This window comes from Mustela lutreola, chromosome 9, assembly GCF_030435805.1.
Source record: "Mustela lutreola isolate mMusLut2 chromosome 9, mMusLut2.pri, whole genome shotgun sequence".
NCBI classification, from domain to species: domain Eukaryota; kingdom Metazoa; phylum Chordata; class Mammalia; order Carnivora; family Mustelidae; genus Mustela; species Mustela lutreola.
Window position 1 is genome coordinate 132,170,288 of NC_081298.1, and position 20,479 is coordinate 132,190,766.

General features: G+C 43.1%; 1 long non-coding RNA gene across 1 annotated transcript in view; it reads left to right on the top strand.

Moving 5' to 3' along the window:
- LOC131807341 (uncharacterized) overlaps positions 1-19,707 on the top strand; it is a 36,047-nt gene extending 16,340 nt beyond the window's left edge. Inside the window, exons 3-6 of the long non-coding RNA XR_009344410.1 lie at positions 3,542-3,635; positions 8,573-8,764; positions 14,543-14,657; positions 19,470-19,707. This is a non-coding gene — a long non-coding RNA (uncharacterized LOC131807341). The remainder of the gene's footprint in view (positions 1-3,541; positions 3,636-8,572; positions 8,765-14,542; positions 14,658-19,469) is intronic.
- Positions 19,708-20,479: the final 772 nt, after the last annotated feature.

Here is a 20,479-nt window from a genome sequence, read left to right on the forward strand (position 1 = left end):
GTTCCAGACAGAACCTGACACACTCAGCAAGCTGCTTTTCCTTGCAAAACATGTACTGGGAGACGATTCAAGTTCCACGCACCTCTCACCACCCAGTAGTGGTATGAGTGGGCATTCTGCCGACCGAGTGCCGGAAGGAAGGTTGCTGCAGATAAAGGGCAGCCACAAATCTCAGAAGATTGTCATTCCTGAGCCCAGCGCCAGGAAGGGGTTATTTCCCTTGCTATGTCCTAAGATTACCGTGTGCAGCAATGGACCGATGTGAGCTGGCCAAGGGGGGAGTGTTTAAGGGATCACGGCAGTGTTTGTCTAATGCTTTGAAGATAAAGGTGAAGACAATTGGGCACATTCCTATTCTTGCAAATGATCTAATAATTACTGTAATAATTATCCTCATGCAACAATAGACATATTCGAGAACATTGAATTTCATGAAGTATTGTGCGTCCCTCAGCAGCGGTCGGGCTCATTGTGAGTAACAGTGCTGATCAAATAACGGAGCGCCGCAAAGCCGCTCTCCTCACTCACCGGGGCTCACATTGAGCTCCCTCTCTCACACCTTGCAATCACATAACATACAATAGCAAATACACTCCAGGAGGCTGGAGGGAGGCCAGGGAGGCGAGAGGGCCCCACTCCCAGGTCCTCTGGCTCTGCCTGTCAAACGGTAAGTGAGTATCTCCAATGAACCAGCTAATATCTTTGTGTTCAACTGACAGGCTGTTTTGACATTATTAGACACAGCCAAACAAAGGATGAAAACCAATTGGTAGCCACGTTTCACAGTTCCTGGTTGTAGGCACAAAGCAATCAAACACACCTGCCAGAAAGCCTGAAATGTGGGCTTTCAGCCCGGCGTGGTTCAAGATCTCCACCAACCCTTCCCTCCTTCATGAAGTTTTTCCAGCTAAAGTAACTGTGGGACGAGTCCCAGCTCTATCCGAATTGCAGAGTGAGACTCCTGTTTTGCCCCAGCCCTCATAAACAGGTGCTTAACCTGTTTAACTCTAGATGGCAACAGGCCACCCAGTCAGGAAGGTACAGGGAATGATAGGGGGATTCTTAGGTATAGAACATGCTAGAACTTAAGAGACCAGGCCTGCAGGTGGGAAGAAAGGGTCAAATATCAGGAGGGATTTTTTTTAAAATTAATTATTTTCAGAAAAACAGTATTCATTATTTTTTCACCACACCCAGTGCTCCATGCAATCCGTGCCCTCTATAATACCCACCAACTGGTACCCCAACTTCCCACCCCCTGCCACTTCAAACCCCTCAGATTGTTTTTCAGAGTCCATAGTCTCTCATGATTCACCTCCCCTACCAATTTACCCCAACTCCCTTCTCCTAACACCCCAAATATCAGGAGGTTTAATCCTCTGCGGGCTCTGTGTTCAACCTAATTTCCACATCCCAGAGCTTGAAAGCCTGACACTTAACAGGTTAAAGAGTTTTAGGGCAGACAAGGTGGTACTACCTTACATGATGGGAAGTAAATTTGGAAGTGTTGATGGTGTAACAATGGATCCAGAAGAGTTTTGAGTCAGTTCAGAGATAATAACTCAGAAAGAAAAAAAAAAAAAAAAAAAAAAAGAACAGAAAAGAAGCTGTTATGTTCTGGTATCTCCCCTTAATCCAGGTCTCTACCAATGGACCTCTTGATGTCCTAATTAGAGAAAGAATCCAAGCTGGAAGGATGGTGGTCCTGGTGGCATGTGTCTTTTCTCTGATGTGGCAGGAAAATTCAGGTTTGACCTGTATCAGCTCTGCCTGAGACACAGGATCCTGCCTTCCTTTCTGCCTCCAACCTTTCTGGGACACTCTTACTGGAACATAAGTATGGGTCTTGCTTCAAGCACGTCTCCATCTACTGTAGGTCAATATCAAACAGCCAAACAAATGATCAGTGAACTTTAAAAGTTCAGCAACTAACAGGGCCTTAAAAAAACAAGGAAAAAGGAAAACAGTGATAATTTTCCCAAAGCACTGGAGATTTAGACCTGGAGTAAAATCTCATCTGTGTCACCTAGAGCAAGTCACATAGGACTTCCTTAGGAGTTAAAAAAAAAATACAATAATACCATTTCTCTTAGCTTATAGAGTTAACATGAAGGTAGAATGAGGTGATCTGATTTACAAGTTTTGCTTTTGGTGTATTTGAAAATGTCTTTCTATGTATGGATGATGAAAATGGTCTACTTTGTTAGCAGTTTAAAGTTTTTGCTTTTTTGGGGGGGGTTTCTTTTTTGGTGTGATTTAAACAATGTCATTTTTTTTGTCCCTTTACGGATAGCCTCTAATACTAATACCTTTCATAAAAGAGACTGTCTTTCCCTAGTGACTTATAATGTGATTTTTGCTCTAATGCAAATCACCGTTAATGTGCAAGTTTGCTTCAGGGCTCTCTCTTTTGTTCACTTGTTACTTTTCTTTTATGCAAATATGTCACTTTTTTTTTTTTTTTTTTAATTTCTCTAGCTCTAAGGTTTGTCTTGATTTCTGTTGGGAGAAATTCTTCCCTCTCCTTCTCTTGACCTGCCTCCTTGTCTTCCTTTCTCCTCCAAAGATGTTTGACTCTTCTTAGATATTCCTATTCCCTTCTGTATTTTAGAAGTTATTTGAAAGATTCCATCTCATAAAAATCTTGTAATTTTAATATGAACCCCTCTCATATGCAGGTTAATTTGGTGGATAATTGGTATTTTTACAAGATTGCATTTTCCAAAAATGAACATTGTATTTTCATACATTTTATCCTGATTGGCTTAAGGTCCTTCAAGGGAATTTTAAATTTTTTCTTTGTAAATATTTCACACATTTTCTTTGCCAGACTGATTTCTAGAATCTTTAATGATCATATTTTGATTGGTTCCTGTCAGCAGATGGAAAAAATATTAATTTACATTTGCTGATCTTCTGTTCAACACACTTGCTTGTATAAATCAATATCTCAACTAGAAACAGATGAAACACTCAGAGAGGCTGATTTGAGAAGAGTTTAGTGAAGGGCCTGTTTACAGGGGTGTGGGCTGGGCATCACCACGGATAATCACCATGGATTAAATACAGCAGTCTGGGGCTAGTAATAGTAAGGCTCAATCCTCAGCCCTCTACCTGAAGGCTAGATGAGGGAAGAATGCCTGGAACAGGACATAGGGAGGTCCCCAAAGGGGGTCTGCCTGACGAATAAGGACATTGGTGGAGGGGATCCACTGGCCAGCAGCAGCTACACAGGGTTGGGGAAACAGTAGCCTGGCTTTACTTTCCTCCGATAGATCTCCTGCCTTGCCTCTGCTCTCCCTCTCACCACTGGCCAGATCTGTCTGAAGCTTGTAGAAGTTAGTGCCACGGAGCACAGAGAGAGTGGGGAAGGGTGTGGATGGGTGTGAAAGCACAAGTGGAAGATAACTCACATGTTGCTGACTTCAGTTAGTTTTTATAGTTTGTCAGTCCTCTCGTATTTTCCAGATAGAGATGTGACGTGTTCAAATATTTTTCTCTATTGATCCTTAAACTTTTTCTTGTCTATTTCACTGTCTAGGTCCTCCAGTGTAATGTGAGCTACTAAAGATTACGACAGTGAATTGGTTTGTCTTGTTCCTGATTTGAATGAGATCACTTCTAAAATTTTACCAGTAAGTAGGCTGCATGCTTTAGTATGGATTTTTTTTTTTTTTTAGTAAGTTAAGTTGGCTACTTTCTGATCCTAGTAAGGGTTTCCTGTTGTTGAAAAAGATCATGAGCAGATTGTTATATTTCAACATACATTTTCATACCCCTATTAAACATATTTCTCACTGTGTGAGTGTAGTTAATTCCATTATTATGTTTGTGTGTGTGTGTATGTGAAAAAATACCCTTGCATGTCTAGAATAAATTCTACAGTTATGATGTATTTAAAAAAATATGTACTGCTATTTTTGATATGTTAGTATTTTGTTTAGGAGAGTCACATCTATATTCATAAGTGAGATTGCCTATACCTTTTTTAATGATCCTGTTTTCAAATTAAGTTTACACTAGCCAAATGAAATAAGATACATATGTTTTCTTTATTCTTGTCAATTTTGAGTAAAATAAGAATTACCTGTTTTTTGAAGGTTTGATAAAACTTCTTGATATGGCATCCTGGTTTGTATGTTTTTGACTGTTTATGCCATTTGTTTAATAGTTACACATGAATTTGGGATTTGATGTATTTTGAGTCAATGTTTTACTATATTTTCAAATTATTGATGTAATATTATGCTGAATGTACTTTTATGATGTCATTTAAGTTTTATGTTTGGTTATGACATAATTTACATTTGTCATATTGTTTGTATCTATCTGCTTCTTTTCTTTTACTCGTTTTCCCAGATTAACTTTACCAGAAGTTCTCTCATCATTCCTTCTGTCCGTCTTCATCCCTTTCCTGCTTCCTGTTATTTCAGTTCTCTTTCAGTTATCAATCATCTCAATATTTTTTTTTATTTTATAAGTTTTCTTCTTACCTCTACTTTTGACTTTTCAACACCATCTCTGGATTTACTTCTTTCCTTTTAAGCTAAAGGTTATAATTAGGTTTTTTTTTTTTTTAGATTTTATTTATTTATTTGACAGACAGAGATCACAAGTAGGCAGAGAGGCAGGCAGAGAGAGAGGAGGAAGCAGGCTCCCCGCTGAGCAGAGAGCCTCATGCGGGGCTCGATTCTAGGACCCTGGGATCATGACCTGAGCTGAAGGCAGAGGGTTTAACCTTCTGAGCCACCCAGGTGCCCTTATAATTAGTTTTGATCTTTATTTTTTTCTACTACATAAATGAGAGACTGTGGACTCTGAGAAACAAACTGAGGGTTTTGAAGGGGAGAGGGATAGGGGGTCGGGTGACCCTGGTGGTGGGTGTTAAGGAGGGCATGGATTGCAATCCATGCAATCATGGAGCACTGGGTGTGAAGCATAAACCATGAATCTTGGAACACTGAAAAAATAAAGTTTAAATAAAAAACACACTAAAAAAAATAAATATGTAAGACTTCACATTTTCTTCTGAGAACTTTTGAGATGCCAGATGCCCCATAGAAATAGTTATATGACCATGACTACAACAACTCTTATGGAAGCTATTTGTAGGTATATATTGCTTTCTTTGTAATTCAGTTCTAAATATTTAAATTTCTATTATGATATTTTTCAGCAATATTGTGTTCTCAAACTTCCAGGGTATTTTCTTTTCTCTTTTTCCTCCTTCCTTGCTTTTATTGGCTAGATTATTTTCTTTTTTCTATTTCTTCCCCCTAGATATTTTAGACATTCCCCTTCATACATTCTGTTGCTGTTCTTTTGGTGCTACTCTAAAATTCCTTACCATTCATACTTCAGTTAACAGAGTCCAAGGTTAATCAATATCCTTACCTTCCTTCTGAACCTCTTTCTTGTGGGCATTTCAAAATTTAATCTGCTTTGCATTTAAACTCTCCCAAATACATTATTTTTATTGGTGGTATTTTTAACAGTTAATGCCAATTTAGATTTACCAACGTGTTTTGACTTTCTTTCTGCTCCACTGATTTTATACCAAATATTTTCAATATGTCACATCTTCAGTAAATTGGAACATCAAGGTTACAAGGTTCATTTCAGGAAGAGTGTGTACCCTTCACAGTTCTCCTTGATAGTCTTTTTTTTTTTTTTTTAAGATTTTAATTTATTTATTTGAGAGAGAGAGATCACAAGTAGGCAGAGAGGCAGGCAGAGAAAGAGGAGGAAGCAGGCTCCCCGCTGAGCAGAGAGCCTCATGCGGGGCTCGATCCCAGGACCCTGAGATCATGACCTGAGCTGAAGGCAGACGCTTAACCCACTGAGCCACCCAGGTGCCCTTCCTTGATATTCTTTTAAAAGCCACTTCTGTTCCACAGAAAGCATCATGGTGATTTAGCTTACAAGACAATGTGGATTTGTCTTATATCTGCTTCATCAATGTCAAACCTCAAAAATCCCAACTAACTAGGAAAAATTCTGTCAGAAATACAGTCCATATAGGAAGGAGATGTCATTTTGTGACCACCCTAAACCCTATTCCTCCTTTTTCTTCAAGGTGTGGCATCAGATGTCTGCTAACAGAAGTCTCTGAGTTTAATGGAATGAAGAAGAATGATGTGTAAGCTGTATGTGCTTTGAGTAAATACGGTACTTCTGGATCATTCGAAGCCCTTTTTCCTGTTGACTCTGGCTGCCAACAGGATGGTCCTTCAGTTTTCAGGATCAGATCTGATGTGTGGATAAGCTGGTGATATACTTGAGGATTTTGGTAGTCTACACATATGTGTGTGTGTGTGTGTGTGTATGTTAGAAATCTGTATTTTCCTCATATATTAGGCCCTTCTTTAACTAAGCTGTGCTACAGACACGTTGTGCCCTTAGCCTGAGGAAAAGAGAAACATTTTGAGGTTTGATTTTTACAGCAGTGGGTTTTCTGACACCCCAATAGCTGAATAATTTGGAAGTTATTGTGGCCTTATATCTCAATACATCTCCAAATCTAAATGTACATGTTAATGGATAGGACTGTGTGTTTAACGCTTGCAATGTAGACAGAAGCTGACACAGGAAGCATTTTGTTTATTGTAGGCAAAATATCTGGCTTCGGCTTTTCATTCAAATTGTCATTTGTTTCTAATTGTCAGGGTTATGTAATAAATACTCTATCTGCTCTTTAAGAAAATGAACCATTGATAGTGCATTTAATATAGATTACATGGTAAACTTTCAGCTCTTTTAATAACTCTGACTCATCTTTGCTCCTGCTTTCTTCTTCCTTTTGTGTCTGGTGTGTGTCTGGTGTTAGAGTAATATGCATCCTTTCTTTTTTTTTTTTTTTTAAGATTTTATTTATTTATTTGGGAGAAAGAGTGAGAGAGAGAGCATGAATGGGGAGAAGGGTAGAGGGAGAAGCAGACTCCCCGCAGAGCAGGGAGCCCGATATGGGGCTTGATCCCAGAACCCTGACAGCATGATCTGAGCTAAAGGCGGACGCTTAACTTACTGAGCCACTCAGGCACCCCTGCATCCTCTTTTAGACCATGAACTCCCTGGAAACAAGAATTGATTTTATTCATTTTTGTGTTTCTCCTGGAATGTTACGCAGGGTTTTGCAAGCAAGGGGGGATGGCATTAATGCCGGCTCAATGAGTGCTTGAGTGGGCATTATTGTCCCCTGTAGCCCTGGTACTTTGGCTCAGGATCTAGGGATGATGGAGGGTGCTTCATAGAACCCTTCCTGCAAGTGACGGCTAGCAGCCCAGGTGGCCCGCCACAGATGCCCGAGGAAACCTTCCTTCTCCCTCTCTCTGTCCTTGCCAGGATATGCGAAAGGAAAGGGCTGGTGGCAAATTTGCATACTGAGTTAGTTTATAAACACATCATAAATACAAACTCTCACGAGTTCTGTGTCTGAACATTGCACACCTCCCTCCCCACCTAATTATATTGCATAAATCTGCGGGTGAAAAAGATGGAATGAATCTTCACAAGTTCTGTGAGTATTTAGTCACCACTGTATTTTATATCAGCCACACTCTTTTCCTTGGCAATGTGTCTGCATTCTGTGCGTTTACTGTCTGGACACAGTCCTTCTTAATACTTAAACAAAGTCTTAGCTAGGCATATGCAGCCACGGTAGTAATGGGAGGAGAGTAGGAGCCATTTACAACTGGCGCTTGTCCAGGAGACAGACACAGTCATGCCAGTGACAAGAGGAAACGGAGTCTTCTCCGCTTTAAACTCTGAGTGTGCATAATGAGCAGGGAAGTGGGGGAGGGGGGCACTGCCCAGGCAGAGAACCAGATAAGGTGGCGGGACCATTCCCAGTCTTGCCTCTGCCATACACCTCGTAAACTGATAACTTGGGGTAGAATTTCCCAGCCAGCAACTGGAGAAGAAGTGGGTTTTATAGCAAATCGAGACAGGCTGACAGCTCCCAGTAAACAGAACATAGGTCTTCTTTGTAACCTGGATAGGAAGTCGCCGTCTGCCTCCCCGTGTCTTGTCTTGGGCACGGATCTTGTGCTAGTGTGTCAGAAGCTGACCCACAGAATATAATAATGATAAAATTAACAGATAGGTCACAGTTATTGAACGCATACCAGGTGCCAGCAACTGTGCCCAGTGCTTTATAACGATTTTATTTACTTATTAAAGAGAGCAAGAGAGAGAGAGAGAGCACGCGTGCTCAAGCAGTGGGAGCAGCAGGCAGAGGGAGAAGCAGGCTCCCCACTGAGCAGGGAGCCTGATGTGGAACTGGATTCCAGGACCCTGGGATTGTGACCTGAGCTGAAGGCAGATGCTTAACTGACTGAGCCACCAAGGCACCCGTGCCCAGTGGTTTATACACATGAATCTCATTTCATCTTCTGTAAAAGTCCCTTGTACTTATTTTGATTTCACAGATAATAAAGCCAAAGCTCAAAGAGGTTAAGTTGTTTTCCCAATGCCTCCCCAGCTAGTGATGGGCAGGGCTGGGCTTATGAGTCCAGCTTAGTTGGTGACTGCGCCTGCTCTTCACCATCTTTCCTGTGCTCTCCCACCCTTCTAGAACCCATGACACCCTCTGCGGATGACCAGCATTCCTCGTACCGCAAGATTCTGTGCTTCCTTGCTGAGGCGTCTCACCCTGCTGGACTATGAACTCCTTGGAGACAGGACTCCTCCCCTCTCTGTATCCCCACTGCCTAGCGTGGTATCTGGTGCAAAGAAGGAACACAGGAGATGTGTGATGAACGAACCAGTAAGTAAATGACACAAACATTTGGTAAGGGGTTTTTCGTCAAAGAGCCCTGATTGCTGCTTGCTGGTAATCTCTGCCCCAGTAGGGAAAATCATGTCACATAATAGGATTTAAATTTATTTTTATTGTTTTTATTTTTAAAAAGATTTTTATTTATTTAAGAGCGAGAAAGAGAGAGAGAGAGAGAGAGCACATGCACATGAGCATGAGCTCGGGGAGGCGCATGGGGTGAGGGAGAGCCAGCTCCCTGTGGAGCAGGGACTTCTGTCTGGCTAGATCCCAAGACCCTGGAATCATGACCTGAGCTGAAAGGCAGACGCTTAGCCAACTGAGCCACTCAGGTGCCCCTAAATTTATTTTTAGATTTAGATGACAAATCAATTTTCTTGGTAAAACAGTCAAGAACTAAAAGCATCAGCAGAAGGAAACAAAAGGTTCTCTTTGGGAACAGACAATTTGACAGAAGATTGAGAGCATGGTTAGGAACCTGAGGTGGTCAGTCTGCCAAGGTCAAGCTCAGAAAGCCTCACCTCTCTTGTGTTTCAGAGCCTAGAGTAAGCTGTTTCAGTGCCTACTGACAGCCCCCTCTCGGGGTTTAAGTCAGCTACCAGCTGGCTGAGTTATAGCTGCTCCAAACCTAGGTTTCATTCCTTCTGAGAATACCAGGTGACGGATATGGTCTCTGGTTGCTTCTTCAGAAATACAGCTGTCACTTTGCAGAGTATGTTGGAGAAAAGCTACACCCCATGCAATCAGTAGGTATGCTCTGTTTGTAAATGCTGAGCTCAGAGCAAAGAGCAGACAGCTTCAGGCTGGCTCTGTGGAACTCCCCAAGAGGATTTGCACACACCCGGGCCTTCAGCCACACTAGTTAACGGTTCTCACCAGCTCCTTCGAGAGGGACCACTAGGTACTGAGGTCAGTCTGGAGTGTGTGCTTCACCTGCTGTCAGCAATAAGGACCCAGGGTAAACTATTAGGTTCTCACAGGACAATGGATCCAATTATAGGTTTCCCCAGCTATCCAAAAGTAGACCGTTTCTCTGAAAATGTTCATAAGCTGAAATGGTGTGAAGCAAAGAAGCAATTCCTATTCATTTATATGGAAAAAAAAATTGAGTGTTTCCAGACCTCCAAAATAACCACTCTAAGGTTTTTGATACCACAGGATATGTATTGCTAAAGAAGGCACAGAATAAACCCAGATGAAAGGCAGATGGTCACAGACGCCGTCTGAAGCCAGGGTGGCTTGCTGCTGAGACGCTGCATGGGGTTCCTGGGAATGGAGCTTGGGGGGCCTTCCTGCTGCTTTTCTCCGTGTGCGTTGCCTCTCCTTCTCCTCACCGCAGAGCAAATGCTGAATGAGATTTTCCCTTTTCACCTTTTTTCATAAAAGCAGATCCTTTTCAGATTTCTTTTAGGTAGCAAAACCAGGTGCTAAGGTAGGTCTTTTTGTAAAAGTGATGTGGCATGATCACAACATTTTGAAAAGCAGAGGATACCTGTATTCTCCACTAAGCTTTGAATTCAAAGGTGGAAAGCTTTTCCGGTTATGAACTGAATGGAGTCCATCCGTTTACTGGAGGAAAAAACCAAGCAGGCAGCCCTTTTTGCAAGATGCTCTCTGAATGCCTGACATGCTGTCAAAGACGTGGGAGTATGCAGAGCCTGGGTTTTGTTTTTACTTCAGATTGCTAAGAGGTCAGGTGTTTGGGGGGGGGGGTAGGAGGCTTGTATGGAAACTGTGGACAGGGCTGCAGAGACAGGCATGCAAAGATCTAACTGCCCACCCCTGCCCCCTGCCTCCGCCGCCCTCCCAGTCAAGCCGTTCATCGCCCTGCAGTCCTGGGCTGTCCTGGGTGTGCCTTTGAGTGATGAATCTCAGATTGCCAGAAGATATCCCCCCTGCTTCTGTACTTAGAATAATAATACATGCACATGATACCAAATGATAGAAACTGTTGATTTCGGTAATTTTTAAGGTATCCGGAAGCATGTCTGGGGTGAACTAGGTGACCCGGGAAGTCAGTTATATACCTGCCCTATGTGCTGGCTGGTGTCCAGCATTTCCCAGGGAAGCCTGGTAACCTGATCTTTTTAGAAAGTGAATTTCCTAAAAGGCATGTAGTTTTACAGAGGGAGCCTCCTTTTCTGCTGTGGAATGCTATCAAAGTGCAAATTTCTGTGAGCGTATTAGTGACTCATAGGCGCAGCGTGAGTCCAGGGCAGGCGAGATGTTTTCCGATCAAGTCACTGAGCAAGTGTAGGATGTGGGTGCAGCAGGGATGAGAATAAGGAAGCCACTGGTTCTTCTTTCCTGCGGAGTGTATGGAGATTTGGTGATCATTCGTCTCCTCCTGCCCCTCCTCCTGTCTCCTCCACACCCACGTGTCCGCACACACTGCTGTGCACCCTCGCACCCAAGCAGGGTGCAGACTCCTCTCCCAGTGTTCAGCCCCGAGGTTTCCCACAGCTGGAGTGGGGAGCGCCACCTGCGTGGTTCTGCTTTGTGTCGGCCGCACTGGCGCAGGCAGGCCTGGTAACCATCTGCGGAGGCAAGGCCCAGGCCTGGCCGGGAACCACCAGCGGCAGCCCCTGCAGGCCCCGAGGAGACCTGGACACAAAGCAGGCATCCTGCCGTACCCGAGAGGGCCTGCTTCATGTCCCCGGTTCTTTCACACAAGGAAACCGATGTACACATTCCCCTTCTGTCTTAATATTCATGTTTCTTTGTTTTCATAGCTGAGTCATCCTGGGAGGGATGAGCGGAGGATGACCCTAAATTAAGTGGCTCTGTCACTGAGTGCTTCCCTCCCTCCCAGCTTGCTGGCTTTCTCTCTCCCTTTTCTTTCTTGCTTTCCTTCCTTCCTCTCTCTCTCTTTCTTTAGTTCTTTCTCTCTCTTCCTTCCCTCCTCCCCTCTCCGCTCCCCTCCTCTCTTCTCTTCTCCCTCCTTCCTTTCTTTTTCTTTCTTTGCTCTCCCTCCCTCTCTTTCTGAAACTGCTCTGTGTCAGGCTGTGTGGAGACAAACCTGCACAGAACTCTAGTCCTGCACTTGAGGACGTCAGAGTCTAGTGCGCAAGACAAATACGGACTCATAATTGCAGCCCATGTGATGAGAACTCTTAGATGGGTGCATGGAAAGAGCCTTTCAGGCACAAAAGAGAAGCTACAAGCTTCCTCTGACAGAGTTTGGAAAGATTTTACAGAGGACTTTGGATCTGAGTTGGACATTGAAGAATGGCAGGAGTTTAAGGACTGGAGAAGTGGAAAAAGGTATAAAACCATGAGTAAGAAATCACAGTGCTTCTTAGAAATGGCATATTGGGGCATAAAAAGCAAGATTAAATTATTCTACCGTAGAATTAAAAACCAATAATGGAAAGGCCTCAGTAAAAGTCTTTGAACACTTGGAAATTAAAGAACAAATCCATAAATAATTTGTAAACCAAAGAAGCAATCAAAAGGAGAAAAGGAAGAATTTGGAACTGAATCAAAATATGCAACATTAAAATTTGCAGGGGCTCTGTAAGTGATATTGGGGGAAGAACTTAGAGCATTCAGTATCTATATCAAAAGAGAAGAGTGGTCTTAAATGATTAAGCTTAGTTCCTACCCCAAGAAACTAGAAAAAGAAGAAACTGAACACAAGTAAGTAGAACAAAAGAAATAGTAAAGATCAGAGCAGAGGTCGGTATAATTAATATCAGAAAAGCAATAGGGAAAATCTGTGAGACCAAACCTGCCTCTCTGAGAGGAATGATAAAATCAACAACCTCCAGTCAGATTGGTGAGGAAGAAAAAAAGGGAGAAGACACCACATATAAATATAAGAAATGAGAAAGGTGGCACTCACTATAGGTCTTCGGAAGTCAACTAGGGTATAATATGAATAGGTTTATGATGACAAAGACACAGAACACCAGCGCTCAAGATAGAGCATTTTGCATTTATCAAAACTCTTGGAAATGTACAACAAAGTGAGCCCTGATGTAAACTGAGAACTTTAGTTAATAATAATGTATCAGTATTGGTTCATAACTGTAACAAGCGCACCACATCAACTGCAAAATGTTATTGGCGGAATCTGGGAAGCATGTGGAAAGGATCTGGGAGAACTCTTTGTACTTTCTACTCAGTTTTTCTATAAACGTGAACCTTCTCGAAAAAAGGAAGGTCAATGTGAAAAAATTTAAGGGGTCGTTATTTTCAGCAGCATCGTCATTGTAATCGGAGCTGTGCGGGGTTCAGGTTTTGCCGGAAGGGCTGGAAGGGAAGACTGAAAGCGAGCACGTCAGCTAGGAGGTTACTGCCGTAGTCCAGGGGGAAGGCCGTCGGGGCCTGGGGAGGGTGGCGGCAGCCAGCATGGGGAGTTAGAATAATGTAAAAGGCTCTGAAGGGAGACTCAGGAGAGTCCACTGACGGTTTAGCTGCGGCAGTGAGGAGAGAAGTGAGAACACACAGTGTTGGAAAGAAGAGTCGCGTAGGTTTGCAGACTTCTGAGCCAGTCTTGGCTCTGGATCTTGACATAATTGCGGGAATGCCCAGGAGGCGTTATTGTGGTGCTGGGGCTCGAGGCTCAAGAGCACAACGTGTGGGAGTGTGCAGTCCAAAGCCTTAGTCGTTAAACGCATGCGGCTCTGACGCCCGAGAAGTGTGGCTTGTCTGAATGTAGATGTGCTGCGTGTGTAAAACTGAGCACAAAAAAGGCTTAGAAAAAGAAAACATAAAATGTCTCTATAGTTTGTATACAGATTACTTTATTTGAATTTCCCCTGTTTATTTGACAGTTTTGCTGCGGCTACTAGAAAGGTTAAAACTACACACGTGGCTCACATGATTTATCTGCTGGGTTGCACTGGTCTTGGGCTTCACCAGAGGCTTTCTGTCCACAACTATCTAAACTTGGCCCCATGGGGAGAGTCCCCATCCTCAGAATCATGCCCCACTCTAGGGTGTGACGCATGGAGCGAGGTGGAGGAGTCAGGCAGGATTCCCGGGGTGACCTCGGCATAGTCTGGGTCTCCACAGGAGTCCCTTTGTCCGCTACTTGAGAGGATCCAGCCAAGCAATACCTGGCCTGGCTGTCACCCGCATGTTTAACAGAGATCATGAAGATAGATCATTTCTGATTGTCCTTGCTTTCTCTGCCTTCACACAGAGATGAGCAGTCTGCGTCTGGGTCTGACCTAGGTGGCTGAATCTCCCGCCTCACCCTGCCCTGGGACTTGGCAGTGAGAGAAAGCCGTGACTAGGGATGGCCATGTCCTCCTGAGGCAGGGCTGATACCCATGTCGACAGGTGCCCTCACCGCAGGGGGAGTGAGCCTGAGCTCCTGCTGGTTCCCACAGCTCCTTGGGCTCTGGCATTCTTTTCAGGACACCCCCGCCACGCAGGACCCGGAGTGCACATCCCTGGCAATGGACGTGCTCCAGGGACACCACGCTGTGCCTATATCCTGGCCGTCCCCTTGCCATTTGGCTTCGTTACATTGTCATGTTCACTGTTGGCCTTTAGGTAAGGATCCATGGACGGTCCACATCTCCACCCACAACCAGGGAGACTCAGAAACTTGGCCATCTGCCCGTTCCCGTGAGTCCCTGCTGGCTCACCAACACTCAGTCCCGCCCCTTTTCTTCCACTGTCATCGGAGAAACCTGACATCCCGAGTCTGGTCCTCAATCTTTTGTATAATGACCCAAACCAGCTTTCGCGATGCATTTCCCATGTTCTCAGCAAGCAGGGTTTCTTCCTCTCTCTAAAAATATGCTTTCCCCACAGAGAACAGAGAGGGTGTTGTGGCGCCGTCGTGGAGATGCTGGGACGGCCGAGGCAGAAGTGGGCGGATGCAAACAGCCATGTCTTTGAAGTCTCCCGTGAGGTCTCAAGTGTTCATGTAAATTTTATATTCTATTACACTCATACACTTAAATCATCATTTAGTCAAAATGTTATCCATGGAAGATGTTTCATTGTTTTACCCTGGATTCTTCTACCTCCTGGCAAAGCACCCCCCTGCACCCCACCCAGGACTCCTAGGAGTAGATAGTCCTCAGTTTCAGACAAAAGAGGCAGCAGGCACCTAGTTCACCAGCCTGGTTTCTGCAGGGAGGGAATACACCACTTGCGTTTCTTGGGGCCCTAGGAGCTGCTTGGCCTCTCAGAAGTTTCCATGTATGTGAATTCCTTATAAAGACTGCAGCTGTATTCAAGTTTCTTGGCTTCTAGGCAGTGTCTGTCTGTGTCTCCTGCTTTGTCCTTAGCTGCTATGCTTTCTCCTGGGCTGAATACGCCATGGGGTTTGAAAAGGCAGAGCCCAGGTCTCTCCTATTCATACCTTATTCCTCTAAGTTGGCACAGTGCTTGGCATACAACTGGTGCTTCCTGAGGCTCTGTTGAGTCAATGAATGCTCCGGTGAAAACAGGGCTGATGGTCTTTATATTAAGAGACTGTCAGTATCTCAAGGACAGGATCTGCCTCCCATGCCCTTGTATTTCCCTCTGGCTCTTGTGCCTAAAGCTCATTTGTGTTTATAGAAGGATGGTGGGTGCGATGGATGGAGAGTTTGGAAATTTGATAGAGTGACCCACCAGATTAATGTATTTTCTTTACCAGTTACTGGAGTGAACCATCTTACATTTGATGTTTCACATGAGGTTATGTTTCAAAGTAGCTCTGTGATTTGTTACCACGTACCTGTTGGGGGTCATTGAGAGCTGAGAAGTACGGACTTTGGAGGGCTCTGTGAGAAAGGGTCTGGGTGGCAAGGGGACAATGGGATAGCCACTGTCAACAAGGAAGGACAGATGCTTTCCTCATCAGCATTGTTAGTGACTGATGGGGTCCGTCCAGCCTCCATGACTTTGATACCTTTGGTGGGGAGCATGTCAGATGGTACACTTACCACAAGGCTTTGTAATAAGGTAACTAGAGAGAAGGTATAACCATGGAGTAGAAATGGGATTTCTAGATATGAAAGTCCCTTTGACATTCAGTGTACACAGTGGGGAACTGAGAGATATTAGAAAGCAGAACAGAGATGCATGAACAAGACACACCCTCCTGAATGAAAGGAGGTATTGATTAGTGTGAGTGGGAAGGATGGGTGTTCTACAAACGAGGTCTCATCAGGAGCCTAACGTTTGCACTGTCATTTAAAGCGCCTTACATATTTTTGGTTCAAGAGTTGCTGTCCTGTATTCAGCGATTTCTGGAAGCGGCGGGGAAAATGATTGCGGAAGTACAGAAAGGGCCCACGTGTGTCTTAGTATGTTTGAGCTGCTATAACAAAATACCATGACCTGTGTGGCTTATAAACGAGGAACGTTTAACTGCTCACAGTTCTGGAGGCCATGAAGTCCAAGATCATGGCACCCACAGATTCAGTGCCTGGTCAGGGCCTCCTTCCTAGAAAATGCTCTTTTCATTCACATAGCAGAAGGAGCAAGGGGGCGCTCTCAGGCCTCTTATCTATAAGAGTACAAATCCATATATATATATAGAGAGAGAGAGAGAGAAAGAGAGAGAGTACACATCCTTATGTGGGGGTGCTACCCTGCAAATCACCTCCCAAAGGCCCTACCTACTAATATCATCATGTTGGGAATTCAGATTTCAGCATATGAATTTGGGAGAGGAGGGCACAGTTACTCAGACCATACCAGAACGGATGTATGGCAACGTGACATTATTCCTGAATAAATTCATAACTGGTTATAGACATTATCATACTCTATAATTTATTTGTCCTTTTGGCTGTAGGAGAATAGAATGGATGAGTGAATTCAGAAAGCCAATCTCAGAGGATACCTATCCACTGTGTGTAGTAAGTCAGGAGCATTCTCAGGCCAGACCCAGGCCTCTGGGTTCCTCCCATGGCCTCCTGTGGGTGGACCCCTGCATGCTTAGCTCCACCCGCCTGCCTTTCCTGCACTGGTTTCATCTGGCATGACCATTCTTCCTAGGCATTGTCATTTATTATCACAAAATATCAGTTGACACCATTAAAAAACCAAATACCCTATAACTTTGGCATTTGAAGTGTGGCCTGAGGACCAGTGGCCTTGTGTCATCTGAGAAGCTCAGGCTTCACCCTTAATTCACAAATCAGGATTTGCATTTTACAAGATTCTCTGGTAATTTACAACTCCAGCACATTACAACTTGGATACGCCGCCCTCAAACACCCGTCACTAGGCTGCTTCTTTGTAATGGCCATTCTAGTCTCTGAAATTCAGCTTCTTCTGTCTCAAATTACATCCCTACATCTGGTCATCAAACTCTACCCCCCCACCCGATCTTAGAGATGGCTTTTCCTGCCCACTGCTGACAAATCCTGCTTTACTACCTGGAGATGAGCCTTGTGCATTCAAAGAGAGAAGAAAAGGGAATAAGGAAATAGCTTAGTTTAACTTTTTTTTGGGGGGGCGTCCATTTAATTTCATATAGGACACATGTGACTTGTTTTTATTTTCCTAAAGATATCAGTTCCTAAGTTCCTGAAGTTCTAAGTTGTTAAACAGTGGTTTCCAGTCTTCTCAAAGTTGGGCATATAAGAGCAAGATTATAGTTTTGATTCTTGATGTTAAGAAAGTAACTTCCCAAAAGCTATGAATGCTAATATTTGTGATTTATAAAATCACAAGGTCATTTATAAAATACCTTTATGGGTCTCTTGGGGAGTTATTTACTAGGCCACCTTTTGTAAGACCAAGATAGGAAGTTTCCATCCACCGCCGCCCCTCCCACAGCCAGGTGTGACATCCCACAGGGTGAAGTGCCCTGGTCAGTACATCAGGGAAAATGGGAATGTGCTACAAACAAACAAAACTATCAGATAATTAAGGTGGTTTTGGCTGGGGCTTGATTGACCTTTTATAGTTTCCAAATGTTTGCCAACAGTTCTTTATTTTTAAAGAACTTGTGGCTTTTCAAACTATCCAGGTTGCTAGTAAGTTTCCCTAGAATTGTCGATTTTATGATGAAAGAATTCTCTTGATAATTTGATTTCTGAGTTAATTTACATAAGCTGTCCCCAGTTTAAAAAGGGATCTTGTTTACTGTCAGTAAGATAGATTTTAGAGTGACATTTAAAGAATACAATGAGTCAAATAGGTGTCCATGGACATTCTTAAAATAGCCACAATGTTTCTATGAGATGATTTCTGGCTCCAAACTAGAACTCCAGAGGAGAAATGTATGTTTCCTTCCCGTGGAGGTCAAATATTTTTCTTATCAACATTTGGGGGAAAGTATCTCTGATCTCGGCATGGGACAAGTGAGACATTTATCTGCCCATGTTAGGTATTCATATCCCAGCTGAGATGCTGTAGGGCAGAAGAGCTAGTGGTATGGGACTTGGAAGATGCATATAACATACAGAGAGAGTTTGGGATAAAATGTTATAGGCAGGTTAGCATGGGGATGAGGAAACAGAGCTCAAAATGGGATGGTATCCCTTAACCACCAGGGAGGCTGTGGTCAGCCTAAAATTCAGGGACCTAACTAAAGACTAAGTAAGCCGGGTTCCTCTTTTGAAGTCCAAGCTTTCATGTGGAAGGAGCCTTAGGTGACCAAGAATGACCCCTCCACTAAAGGCACTAGAGGTCATTTAGTGTATTCTGTGTCTATTCAGGGTATAAGCACAGAAAATGCTAGGAGGCATGAGCCAGATAACTAGAAGTAAGTACGTGCAAAGTCCTCAAAGCTGCCTCTTCATAGAAGAAGAAAACCCCAACCCCTTCCATGAATATGCCACACCTTACCTTAACCTCCCCATAAGGAGACAAGACGCAGACCTCCTGGGGGGGGCCTTCCCTCCCAGAGTCAGCCCACACTCCTGTCTTGAGCATGTACTTGTGCTCTCACTACACTGTGGCTTTCACCTACCTGGCCTATCTGTGAATTGTCTCTCAGGCAAAACCAAGAACCTAGGTCGCTGGCCCTGAATCGAGGTCTCATTCTCACCTCTCTGGAGACCTCCTTGGGCCCTACAGGGTACCAAAAAGACCAGGAAAGCAATATAGCCTGTCCTGCCCTTGACCATAGTGATGACCTCAAGTACACACTTAATATTTATATTATGTGCTTACATGTTCTATTAATTAAACATTCTATAACCTCACTCAAATAGTGCTCATAATTAAGCGTTAGAACATTGACTGGTATTTTTTAGGTTCCTATGTGGTAAAGGCAGTTTGTGAAGTTAACATTCATAGTTGAATACAAGTAGGCTTTGGGCAGGAAGGAGAAGCACACTAAAAATCCGTGGGCTAGTTCTTACAGGTTGCACTAAAAATGAGGCTCACAATGAAAAAAAATACACATTCCTAAATTGGTGAGTAATCTCTGCTTATCTTACTTTACAGTAATAAAATGGAAATATTGTTCAAACCATTGAGATTTTTCCCCAGGAACTACTTATCAGATGATTGGCTTTGTCTTTATTTTGTCCTTCATAATGAACACTTTTTTTTTTTTTTTCTCCTTGAGTAGTTTTGCTCTGCTCTTGAAATGATGAGGGATATTAGAAAATTAAAAAAACATCTTTTCACAGCTCTTTTTGTATGATAAAAAGCAGTGTTTTCAGATTGAGGAAGCATTTATAGGTCTTACTACTTTCCAACTTCATATTCTATAGAGTTTGGTTTGGTTTTAGAGATACCTTTAAGGAATTAAACTGGATTTTTTTTTTTTTTTTCCTACCAGTGTGTTGACCACCCAGCTTGGAATAAGGATGTTGACAAAAATAAACCATGTGATTCTCCTGCCACATCACTTTCTCTCCCTAGTTAAGGTAACAGTCATCCTTAATACTGTGTTCATGCTAGTTTTTTTATTTAAATACTACAGTTTAACATTTGACAAGGAATAGCACAAATCACATTTTATGACACTCTAAAAATAGTTCTACATCTTCCATGAGGAACTTGCAGTCAAATAAGAAAACTATGTCATTTGCCATCTAGAACTTGGGTGACTGGCCAAACATTACTCAAAGAGGACACAGTTAATAACGAGTTACATGTGTACTTGTCTTCCCCTTTGTGCTGCACAGTGAAATCATGCCAGTTTCGAGAGACAGAACACGGCCCTTCTTGTTAGCCGCCTATTATGAGTAATCAGATCAGGAAACAATGATCGGTTCCTTACTAGTAGATAAACACTTCTTAGTAAAGATTGAAATAGCTTGCATTTGGGAAATCTATTAACCGTTTGTTTGTTTGTTTGTTGTTTTTGTTTGTTTGTTTGTTTTTGGCTACAGTTGTTTTTTATGGAAGTATAGTTGACATACAAAGTTATACTAGTTTCAGGTGTACAACTTAGTGATTTGACAATTCTGTACATTACACAGTGCTCACTATGAAAAGTGTTGCTACCAGCTCATGTTACGATTGTTTTCTATGTTTGTTATCTACTTGGTTGAAAACCTAGTAGGCTTTGTGACCTACTAAATAATAAACAGTAGTCAAATTTTCAGCTCCTAAAACCCCTTTTTCTCATATTCACCTTTGGGGAACTTCCTGGTTGTGTTGCTATTGTGACCTAAGTGATTTTGGTTGCTGATGAAAATGAGCTACTTGGGTGATTGAAGCAAAAATCTACCAGTTACAAACTGCTCTGATTTCTTTAAAGTGTTCTCATTTTCATCAGATCACCAATTACTGAGAAGTGAAGTAATGATGTCAGGCTCTATCACATGTAATATGAAATATGTG